Source organism: Tupaia chinensis, unplaced genomic scaffold (assembly GCF_000334495.1).
Source record: "Tupaia chinensis unplaced genomic scaffold, TupChi_1.0 Scaffold000117_2, whole genome shotgun sequence".
Classification (NCBI taxonomy): Eukaryota; Metazoa; Chordata; class Mammalia; order Scandentia; family Tupaiidae; genus Tupaia; species Tupaia belangeri.
Window position 1 is genome coordinate 5,546,262 of NW_006159583.1, and position 12,316 is coordinate 5,558,577.

Here is a 12,316-nt window from a genome sequence, read left to right on the forward strand (position 1 = left end):
ACGAGCTAACATCTAGCGTACATCTGTGAAATGAAAAGCGTTTTGCATAGATTGTCTAGTTGAACTGTCAAAATCTTGATCTCAAAGTCGGTAACATTATTCTTGTTTTAATCATCTGTAAACTGTGGCTTATAAAGATTAAGTGGTCTACAGTGACACAACCCACCCTCAGTTGGTGATGGGATTCAATCCCAAGGTCGTGATTTCACATCTACCCATGCTTAAGGCTGCGCAAATCTAATGCCACAAAAGAGGGAAGGCCTTGATGTTAGCTTTCGTTTGAATATGTTGCAATAAGAAACCACTGGAGATTTCCGGTAAGGAGGATGAAAATAAGTGTCTTTGTCCTAAGGGACAATGGCAGAAAAGTACTGGTTCCATGACTAGAATGCTAGCACATCATGGAATGTGCCTGGCTCCCCCTGAGTTCTGGGAGCTTCCCAATTGCCCTCCCTTCCCCTTCACATTCCACAAGTCCAGCTGATCTATTCTGGGCTCTGAGGGCCTCACCAATTTCCAGAGATAAACCTATCACCAACTTCATAAAACGCTAAATTCAAAAATCAACTCAGAGAACTCAACTGCTGCACAGGGCAGTGTGAATAAATTCCCTTCCAGGCTGTCTTGGGCTTGGACCTGAAGTCACCTGAAGATGACTAGGGTCCTAATAGGACAAGACCAGACCTGGGGATTCGATGAATCCAATTGTATCCCACCCAACTAGATCTCATAAGTTCTGCACTAAAAATAAACAAATAAATAAAGACTTTATTGATATCTAATTCACATACCATAAAAGATACCCATTTAAAGCATACAATCCAATGGTTCTCAAATGCAAAAAGCATTTCAAAAAGCAACTAACAGGGCCAGCAGTTAGCATAATGGCTATGTCACTGGACTTCCACGTAGTTGACTGTGGTTCGAGTCACAGACCCGGTGGCTTAAACACACACCGGGTGCGTGCGCGTGCAAGCCCAAGATCCCAAAAGGAGAATGGAAGAGAAGGGACTGCGGAGTGGCCGTCCTCCCTGGGGGGTGATTTCTCGCTTTCAGTCTCTCTTGTCTTTCTGGCACGCGCATGCGCCCTATAGCAAAAATCTCTCCAAAAAAAAAAAAAAAGCAACTATCATCACATCACTTTTAGAACATTTTTGTTACTCTACAAAGAAAGCCCATACCCATTACCAGTCACTGCCCATTTCTCCCCAGCCTTCCCAGCCAGAAGTGACTACTAATCTACTTTACATCTTTATAGATTTCCTATTCTGGACATTTAATATGAAAGGAATCATGTAAGATGTGTTCTTTGTAACTGGCTTTTTTCTCTTCATGTTTTCAAGGTCCATGTGTGTTGTAGAATGTACTCCATTCCTCTTCTTGACAAGTAATATTCCACTGTATGGATGAAGGCATCTCTTGGCTGAAGGATATCATCCTATCTCCTTTTTCTCTATCAACTATTAGGTCACTGGAAAGTCATGATGCATTTTTTGCATAGAAAAATATGTCATGAGTTTTTTGATGACCAACAGAGCTCCTCCTGGGAAAAATGGCTTATAGCCAACACGAACACACTGAGAAAAAAAATTCTTTTTTTATTAATGTACTCTCTTGGGGGGGGGGCCTCCTCAACCCACATTTTCATTTTAACCTAGATACGAATAGGTCTCACAATCATGTCTCTAAAATCACACTCTTAGCTCGCTGTAGTGTCTGCATGTCTTTGAAGCTACAATTGCCAATTCAACTGCCAGCTCCATTGGCAACTAGAAATCTCTACCTCTTGGCATCTGGGCCTGCCACCAAGATCAGAATGAGTTAATGCACATCCAGGGACCAGGTGCTTCCCTACCCTACAGAGAGTAAAGGTATGGTCTGCTCTTGCATCTGCAATGCCATCAGCAGCACAAGACCATGACAACCATGCCTACAGCAGAACCACAAAATCTGAGACCTACTCTCCACAGAGAATAATCAGCAATTCAAGCATAGCATTATAGCATTTTCTTTAACCCTCAAAGTTCTGTAAGTCTAACCTAAGCTAGCTTGCTTGCTTTTTTTTTTTTTTTTTTTTTTAAGCTAGCTTGCTTGCTTTTTTTTGGGGGGGGAGCGGGGAGGCTTTTGCTAAAGGGCACATGCGCTCGCCAGAAAAACAGAGACAGACAGAAAGCAAGAAATCACTCCTTAGGGTGGATGGCCACACCACAATCCCTTCTCCTCTAGGGATCTTGGGCACACACGTACACACGCCCAATGTGAGTTTAAGCCACCAGGTCCAGGACTCGAACCACAGTCGACTACATGGGAGTTCAGCAACACAGCCATTATACTAACTGCTGGTCCCAGCTTTTCCAGATTTTTTTTAAAACCACCTTTCTTCCTCTCCAGAGAACCAATCAACTAGACACAAACACACCCAGTTTTCCTTTACTCAAGCAACTAATTTTGATAAAAAGTTTCTGCTGGTGGGATCACTGGGCTAGATTCATCCAAAGAACTCTCGGGTTATCTAGAATTTCCTTTAGAAAAGGGTATAGAGGTGACTACTTCAACTGTCTTGAGTGAAGAAGGAAAAGCAATTTGTGAATGATGGAGGAGAAAGATATATAAAAATTAACCAAGATTAACAATGGATAACACTTATGAGGACTTTTAAATTTAAAGTAGTTAAATCTAGGGGCCAGCAGATGGCATGGGGTTAGGGTGCTGGATTCCCACCTGGTTGACCAAAGTTCAAGTCCTGGATTTAGTGGCTGGAAAATCACATTAGGTACATGTGCCTCAAATTCTAGGAGGAGAATAAAGGAGGATTGTGGCATGGCTATCATCCCCCCACCCAGATGAATTCTCATTTTCTCTCTCGGGCCAGCACGCATACGCATACAGGTGGATAACCAACTATAAATTGACCTAAAAGTTAATGATCTTTGGGAACAGATGGTTGTGCAACAGTGAAGTGTGACACTCACTGAGGCAATTCCATATATGAAGGTTTCTAGTTTGAGTATCCAAACCTCCCCAAGTAGGACAGGCACATACTTCATCCTGGGCTGGTTGGTGGTGGATCATGGGATTGAGACCCTGTTAAGGGTGCCTGCCTGCTTGCTCACTTGCTCTACCGCACCCCCCACTCATGGAAGAAAAAAAGCTTTTAAAAAGGTTTATGATCTTTGTAGATAAGTTAAACCAATAGTTTTTCTAATACTTGCTTTCCATATCATTCTCCAGTACCTAGCACAGGGCTGCTATGCACTAAAATACTCTCGTTGAATACTTCTGAAACCCTATTTCGAATTCCTAATCCCACTGTTCAAATTAACAATGACATAAATTGTGATCTAGACCTACGATATCTCATAAAGTAACCACTGACTACATTAAAACTAAGTTAAATATGGGACCAGCAGATGGTGTAATGGTTACATTGCTGGAACTGCATGTAGTCAACCACAGTTTGAGTCTGGACCTGGGATCTTAAAACTCATGCCAGGTGTGAGTGCGTGCGTGCCCCTATCACTGAGAGAACAGAGGAGAAGGAATTGTGGTGTGGCCATCTCCCCAGGGGGTAATTTCTCCTTTCTGTTTCTCTGTCTCTCCAGTGAGCACATGTACCCTATAGCCAAATATATATATATATTAAAAACCAAACAAACAAACAAAACTAAGGTAAGTGAAAAATTTAGGTCCTCGGTCATCCCAGCCACCTTTCAAATGTTTAACAACTGTATGTGGCTAGGGGCCAGTGGGTTTTTACAACCCACAGCTATTGGCCAGTGGCTTGGACAACTCATGTCTATTTCATTTCTATCATCGGATAGAAATGCCTCTACTGGGGTTCATCTCAACACCTCACTAATCATCTTTCTATGAAGATACATAAGGACTATAAAGAGAAAGATCGAAGTATAACACTCATAGTCTTTTTAATTGGTTTTAAAGAAAACAAAATAAAAACTGAAGGGAATTTTAAAAGAGAATTTTCTTTTTTATTTAAATATTAAAAGTTGTGCTATTTATGGGGTATGGTGTGGTCTTTCAACACACAGAAACTGTAAAGATCACATTGGAGCAATAAGAATATCATCTCAAACGTTTATCATCACTTTGTGTGGTGAACATCTGAAATCCTCTCTTCTAGCTATTCTGAAATACACATATATAGAATGGTCACCAAGTATGGTTAACCTACTGTGCTAAAGTAGTCTAGAAGTCATTCTGCTTACATACTTTCACTCCTATCTGTTAACCAAGTTCTCCTGATACTTCTGGTATCTGCCAGTTCATTCTCCACATCTACGTGATCAAATCTTCTGGCTTCCGCTAATGAGTACAAACATATGGTATTTGTCTTTCAGTGCCTGGCTTATTTCACTTATCATTATTTCCTCTAGGCTCATCTGTGTTGCCTCGAATAACAGAATTTCCTACTTTTGTATGGCTGATTAATCTTCAGATAATCACATTTTCCTTTTTTTTTTTTTAAGATATTTTTGCTATAGAGCACTTGCACTCTCTGGAGAGGCAGAGACAGAGACAGAAAGTGAGAAATCACCCCCCAGGTGGGATGACTATGCTGCAATTCCTTCTCCTCCATTCTCCTCTTGGGATCATGGGCACGCACGCACATGCACCCAGCGTGAGTTTTAAGCCGCTGGATCTGAGACTTGAACTGCAGTCAACTTCATGGAAGTCCAGCAATGTAACTATTTCGCCACCTGCTGGTCCCGATAATCATATTTTCTTTATTCACTCATCAGTTGATGGATACGTAGGTTAATTCCATGTCTTAGTTTTTGTGAACAGTGCTGAAATAAACATGAAAGTGTAGGTATCTCTTCAACATACTGATTTCCTTTCCTTTGGACATACACACAGAAGGATTAGTGGGTTACTGGATCATAAGGTAGTCCTATTTTCATTTTTTTGTGGAGCTACCACACTGTTTTCTATAATGGCTTACTAATCGACGTTTTCACCAACAGTACAGGAGGGTTCCCCATTCTTCACAACCTCACCAGCATATGTTGTTGTTGTTTTTAATAAAAAATAGCCATTCTAACTGGGGTGAGGTGATACTTTATTGTGATTTTAATTTGCATTTGCCTGATAATTAGTGATGTTAAGCATTTTTTCATGTACTTGTTGGCCATTTTTATTCTTCTTTTGAGAACTGCCTGTTCAGATCAATTGCCCTTCTTAAAATCAGGTTGCTTTTTTGTTGGTGAGCAGTGAGTTCCTTGTGTATTTCTGTTATTAATCCCTGGCTGGTGTATAACTTACAAATATTTTTCTTCCATTCTGTAGGCTGTGTCTTCACACTGTTGACTTTCTTTTGCTGTGGAGAAGCTTTTAGTTAAAGCAGAATCTTGAGTGTTAAACATTACTTCCAGTTATGATTAGACGTACTGAAGACTCCTTAAAATTTCCATTAAACACAAGTGTCACACTCTATAAATCTAATCTGAGCAAAGAAAAGGTCATTCTTACTTTCTTAACCATGAGCACTAGCATAAAGTACTGGACTTCCCTCTATCTCATGCCCTAAAATCTAAATTCCCAGGGAGACAGGGTTTATTTGTTTGTTTTTGTCTATTTTATTGGTTATTCAGTTTCTCAGGACCTGGCTATACATATAATGGTGCTTAATAACATCTGCAGAATGAAGGAATTAATGTACCTACTTCCGAAGAAAACACACCAATCTGACTAAACATAATTCTAAAACATTGAATTTCAGCACTGACTTTCAGATTCTGAATGTCCCAGGCTTATTGTTGCCTCAGGCCTTTGCTGGGTGCCATTTCCTATATCTAGAAGACTGTCCCCATGATCTCCATGTGACTGGCTCCTCCTCCCCAGCAAGGTGGCATCACATGCTACAGAAGTCTGACCACCAATCCTGCTACGCTCTGTCGCTCTCTCTAGTTTACTGCTTCAAAACACTTCACCATTACTTAAAACGACTTGATCAGTATATCGTTTATTATCTATGCCTATGTGCACAACACAAACAGGAGAGAGAGAATCTTGTCATCTTCTGGTATCTACAGTGCCTGGTGCAATGATGATGTTCAATGAATACAAAGATGCTCAGTTTACCTTATGGATATTCTCTTTACAGACTACATTAAGTGTGTTGTTAGTTCAGTTCCTCCCTACACTGAACTAGTTTTTAGTTCATAGGGCCATAGATTTTTTTTTTTCACAATTTAAACTCTGAAATTAAATGGAGTAAATTGTACTTGAACTTAGTATGGATATTTAATATACTTTATTTTTCAATCACCAATACTTGTCTAAAGTTTAGGATCACAACCAAAATTAGGGTGATTATCAGAAGCAGCATAAAATATCTCAAGAAAAATGATGTACCCTTTAATGAGTTAATATTAACTTGTACAGACACTTTGAAACTAGCATACTTCCTAACTAGTCACAAGTCTGAGGCCAACTTCTCAAAGAGGCCTAAAAAACAGAGGCCCAATTACATCACAAGACACAGTTTTAACAAGGTTATCAGTCTCTGCCCAGGTGTGGCTCAGGGAACCCCCTTTCCCCAAAAACAAAAAATCCTAAACCTCCATTACTAAATGGACAGCATTTCATAAGTACTCTCTTTTTCTAGATTCTGGGCAAATTTTAAATTACATCTAAGTACTGTCAGGTGACAATGATCCGAAGTAAAGAAAAAATTAATGGATATCTGTATATAAGAGCAAGCAAATATAGGAAATTTAAGAGAAAAATACTTTGACCATGTGAAAGATGTTTTCTTTTTGTGTGAATTTAAAACTAGAAGAAAAAGAGGGGACAATACTTGAAATATTTTACATATTTTTAAAGGTCTGCATGTAAACCAATCGAAGACATGTACTAAAGAAGGTCAAAGAAAGAATGTCAAAGTCACCAAGGCAAACAGAACCCTACATACAATAAGCCTCTGAGTATATGCATGCGGCTCATTTACTTCGGCTACGTTTTTCAGTTCCTCCATATTCGGGAAGAAGCGTTTTTTCGGTCGGTGAGTTAAAAAGGGGAAGAGGTCAGTTGGCCATGCCTTGTCCGAGGCAGAACCTGTATTCCTGCGCTGGGCCCGGCCCGCTCCGGCGCCTGCCGGCTCGGGTGCGCGGCCCCGCGGTGCGCCTGGCGGGACCACGGCCGCGCGCGCCGGGAAGGCGGACAGTGCCGCGTGCCCGCGCCGGGCCGGGGGGCGTGGGAGCAACGGGCGCTCACCGAGCAGGGCAGCGCGGGCCCTCAGCCTTCCGAGCGCCTGCAGCAGGGCGCAGGGCGGCGGCCACCTGACAACGCACACAAACAAGAAGGCGCGGCAGCTGCTGGCGCACCGCGGCTCGGGGCACACCACCAGAGAAGACCCCGCACCCCACCCCTTTCCCACGCTTCTCCTACCCTGACCTGCGCTTCCTTCTCCTCCGGCCACCGTCTGCCGCGGCCCCAGAGCCCCCAGCTGCAATTCTCAGCTGATGGGCGGTGGCGCTGAGACGTCCAGTGCGCATGCCCGATGTGCTGCCCAAGGAAGAAGGCGGGGTTCGCTCCTCTCCCATTGGCCTGCGGGGCTGAGTGACAGCGGCTCTCTCCCGCCCCTCTGGTTTCGAGCTAAGAAATAGGCGGACCAGCAAAATCGCAATGGAGCTCTTTGAATCCTGACGTACAGAGAATGAACGCCTTAACTTGCGTGCAAAAAAAGAAGAGCGGGGAATGGAGGGCAGTTGTCTTCTTTATCGGGTGAAGCCAGCCTTCCTGGACGCGTGTCTTTACCCCTCCCCATCAGCTCATGCCTGTCTTGTTTCCTCTCTAACTCTGCAGTAGACCTTATTCACGGACTGCAGATACGCAATCCTATCAGGAACAATGAAGGAGTGAGTGAGTGATTTTCCTAGCACATGTTAGTCATCCTAAACATCCCTTGAAAGACAGGGCGTAGTTTTACAGACTCTGAGAAGAGCAGAGAATGTCCCAATGATAACTGTTCAAATATAATGTAATCGTTAGAAGCAAAGCTTTAGGTGAAAGAAATAACAAAATTAGAAGACAGGTGGACTTGGCCTTTGCCTATGTTATAAGGCAACACTATTTTCTGAGAAGAGCATCAGGACGTGGGATATCAAAATTCCAGATAAGAAGAAACAAAATCCAAGATATTATGAATTGGAGCAACCTGAGCAAATTATAGGTAGTTGGTAGTATAAAACATATGTACATAAATGAGTCAGATTAGGGTTACCCTTCAAGTAGGAACAGAGTGAAATGGACACACTAGCCGAGCACACTCACCCCATCTGAAGGAAATGTGATTCAGCTAGAGCCATTGTGGACTTTTAGGAATATTGGCCCAATATAATCAAATTATCTGTTTTTTTCAAGATTCAATGGAAATTTACCTGTTGATGATGATGTGTATAGTATTCTCAACTGGACTGGTCTGAGAAGTATTTCTTGTTGGGTAAAGTCTTTTTACAAGCAAAATGACAAATAGTGATTGAATGTTGAAAAAATAATTGAAATAATAATAATAATCTGGAAAAACAATGAAAAGCCATTGAATGATGATGATGGGGATTCTAATGTCTTTGTATTGACTGATATGAATGGTATTCCTTCTGGAAAAAGAAAGTATTACACTGTAAAGTTATATGTGATTCAATGTAATATAAACAAGATTATGATAATAAAAATAAAAACAAAAAGATTCAATGGAAATGCAGATTTTTATGTGAAATCTCTCCTTTTTCAATATTCTTCTTTTTTTTTTTATAAAACATAATCATTTAAAACATGATCAGATAAATATGTGTTCAACCTCTGTAATGGGCAATCATGTCCACCATTAAAGCTGGGGAAGCCCTTACGGAAAATCTAGTCTACTTCCTCATTTCACAGATTAGAGAAACTGAAATAAACAAGAAAAATTTTCAGAGTCATGCAGATAATTATGAGCAACTTAGCTTAAGGTGTCCTAATTCAGAATCTAGACGTCTTCCTACTATGTCATTTATATAACAAATACTCTTTTGAGAGCCTGCCATGTGCCAGGTAATATGTCAGACACTTGCAGATATCAAGATATATAGGATATATTATCCTCTGTCAAGGAGTTCAAAGAGTGATTCTTCTCACAACTCTTCTCACATACAAATCACTATGATAGAGATCTGGGCAAAACACATAGAAAAGCCCAGAAATGGAGGTGACTTATTGTGGGGTAATGGAGGAAGTGTTGATGGAATCTTAAAAGATGTGTAAACGTTCACCAGAGGGGAATAAAAGAGCACGTAAAAACTTGCAGTATTGGGACCTGCAGATGGCATAATGGTTACATCGTTGTACTCCCACATAGTTGGCCACGGTTTGAGTCCTGGACCTGGTGGCTTAAAGTTCACGCCAGGCACATGTGCATATGTGTCCAGAATCCCAAAAGGAGAATGGAGGAGAAGGGATTGTAGTGTGGCCATTCCCCTGGGAGGTGATTTCTTGCTTTCTTTCTCTTCGGAGAGTACATGTGCCCTATAACAAAAATCTCTCTAAACAAACAAATTTGTAGTATCATAGGCAAGTGCAAACTTTTAGTAATCCCTGTATAATTTTACTTAGATAAAACATAGTAGATGAATTGAAGGGGTGAGACAAGAAAGGAAGTCATATACTGAAAAGCCTCTATATGTTGTTAACTGATTAATAGGAGTTGAGCCATTAAAAAATTGCACACAAGGATCTGAGGTACTCATAATTTCTATGCTACAAAGAAAACTCAAGGCAAGTGGAGGAAATTAAAAGAAATAACCCTGAGAAAGTAGGCAGAGAGAGACCACATGGAAGGCTGTTGCAATAATGACGTCCTTCCAATGAATGATCTCCCCTATGTTGCGGCTATTGAAGGACTCTTAGAAGGAAAATATATTATAGAAGAAGAGGTGAAGACTGGCTTAAAAATATTTTAGAAGGCTTGAAAATCAACTAGATCTGGAGAATGCAAAAAAAGACTCCCAATTTATGTTATGTGAAACTAATCTGAAGATGATGAAGCTCTCTGAGATCTAAGGTTACTAATGAGGCAACTGCAGTTTGAGACTGGAGATGGTGAAAGGAGGGAGCAAAATGACAGTAAATTTAGCTTTAAACATATTTTTTGCATTCTTAAATATCCATGTTTGAGATATCCACCGTCCTACAAGTACTTAAAAATGTGAGTTAGAGCTCAGGATAGAGTTCTGATTTATGGGAAGAGATGAGTTCAGTGTCTCTAAGCATGAATACTATAAATACCTGTGTTTAAGAGATGGGGAGAGATGGAACCTACAGAAAAAGCAGAGATTCGGGCGATGGATCCTACATGGCAACTGCACTATGCAAGTCCTGGACCTGGGAGCTTGAAAAACACACCAGGCATCGATAATCATTTAAAACATGATCAGATAAATATGTGTTCAACCTCTGTAATGGGCAATCATGTCCACCATTAAAGCTGGGGAAGCCCTTACGGAAAATCTAGTCTACTTCCTCATTTCACAGATTAGAGAAACTGAAATAAACAAGAAAAATTTTCAGAGTCATGCAGATAATTATGAGCAACTTAGCTTAAGGTGTCCTAATTCAGAATCTAGACGTCTTCCTACTATGTCATTTATATAACAAATACTCTTTTGAGAGCCTGCCATGTGCCAGGTAATATGTCAGACACTTGCAGATATCAAGATATATAGGATATATTATCCTCTGTCAAGGAGTTCAAAGAGTGATTCTTCTCACAACTCTTCTCACATACAAATCACTATGATAGAGATCTGGGCAAAACACATAGAAAAGCCCAGAAATGGAGGTGACTTATTGTGGGGTAATGGAGGAAGTGTTGATGGAATCTTAAAAGATGTGTAAACGTTCACCAGAGGGGAATAAAAGAGCACGTAAAAACTTGCAGTATTGGGACCTGCAGATGGCATAATGGTTACATCGTTGTACTCCCACATAGTTGGCCACGGTTTGAGTCCTGGACCTGGTGGCTTAAAGTTCACGCCAGGCACATGTGCATATGTGTCCAGAATCCCAAAAGGAGAATGGAGGAGAAGGGATTGTAGTGTGGCCATTCCCCTGGGAGGTGATTTCTTGCTTTCTTTCTCTTCGGAGAGTACATGTGCCCTATAACAAAAATCTCTCTAAACAAACAAATTTGTAGTATCATAGGCAAGTGCAAACTTTTAGTAATCCCTGTATAATTTTACTTAGATAAAACATAGTAGATGAATTGAAGGGGTGAGACAAGAAAGGAAGTCATATACTGAAAAGCCTCTATATGTTGTTAACTGATTAATAGGAGTTGAGCCATTAAAAAATTGCACACAAGGATCTGAGGTACTCATAATTTCTATGCTACAAAGAAAACTCAAGGCAAGTGGAGGAAATTAAAAGAAATAACCCTGAGAAAGTAGGCAGAGAGAGACCACATGGAAGGCTGTTGCAATAATGACGTCCTTCCAATGAATGATCTCCCCTATGTTGCGGCTATTGAAGGACTCTTAGAAGGAAAATATATTATAGAAGAAGAGGTGAAGACTGGCTTAAAAATATTTTAGAAGGCTTGAAAATCAACTAGATCTGGAGAATGCAAAAAAAGACTCCCAATTTATGTTATGTGAAACTAATCTGAAGATGATGAAGCTCTCTGAGATCTAAGGTTACTAATGAGGCAACTGCAGTTTGAGACTGGAGATGGTGAAAGGAGGGAGCAAAATGACAGTAAATTTAGCTTTAAACATATTTTTTGCATTCTTAAATATCCATGTTTGAGATATCCACCGTCCTACAAGTACTTAAAAATGTGAGTTAGAGCTCAGGATAGAGTTCTGATTTATGGGAAGAGATGAGTTCAGTGTCTCTAAGCATGAATACTATAAATACCTGTGTTTAAGAGATGGGGAGAGATGGAACCTACAGAAAAAGCAGAGATTCGGGCGATGGATCCTACATGGCAACTGCACTATGCAAGTCCTGGACCTGGGAGCTTGAAAAACACACCAGGCATCGGGACCAGCAGTTAGCATAATGGCTATGTCGCTGGACTCCCACGTAGTTGACCGCGGTTCACGTCCCAGACCCGGTGGCTTAAACTCACGTGGGGTGCGTGTGCATGCATGCCCAAGATCCCAAGAGGAGAATGGAGGAGAAGGGATCACAGCGTGGCCATCCCCTCTGAGGGGTGATTTCTTGCTTTCTATCTCTCTGTCTCTCTCTGTCTGTCTGGCGAGCGCATGTGCCCTATAGCAAAAACCTCTCCAAAAAAAACCAAAACAAAACAAAAAAA

At 40.9% G+C, this 12,316-nt stretch overlaps 1 protein-coding gene across 4 annotated transcripts in view; it reads right to left on the reverse strand.

Annotated features, from left to right (window-relative positions):
* STX7 (syntaxin 7) overlaps positions 1 to 7,541 on the reverse strand; it is a 58,227-nt gene extending 50,686 nt beyond the window's left edge. For 2 of the 4 annotated variants that reach the window (XM_006144304.3, XM_014586211.2), the window contains exon 1: positions 7,417 to 7,541. The gene's annotated coding sequence lies outside the window, so the exon portion shown is untranslated. Of the gene's footprint in view, positions 1 to 7,410 lie in introns of all 4 variants that reach the window. The other 2 variants (XM_014586210.2, XM_006144305.3) reach the window with 2 other exon arrangements.
* Positions 7,542 to 12,316: the final 4,775 nt, after the last annotated feature.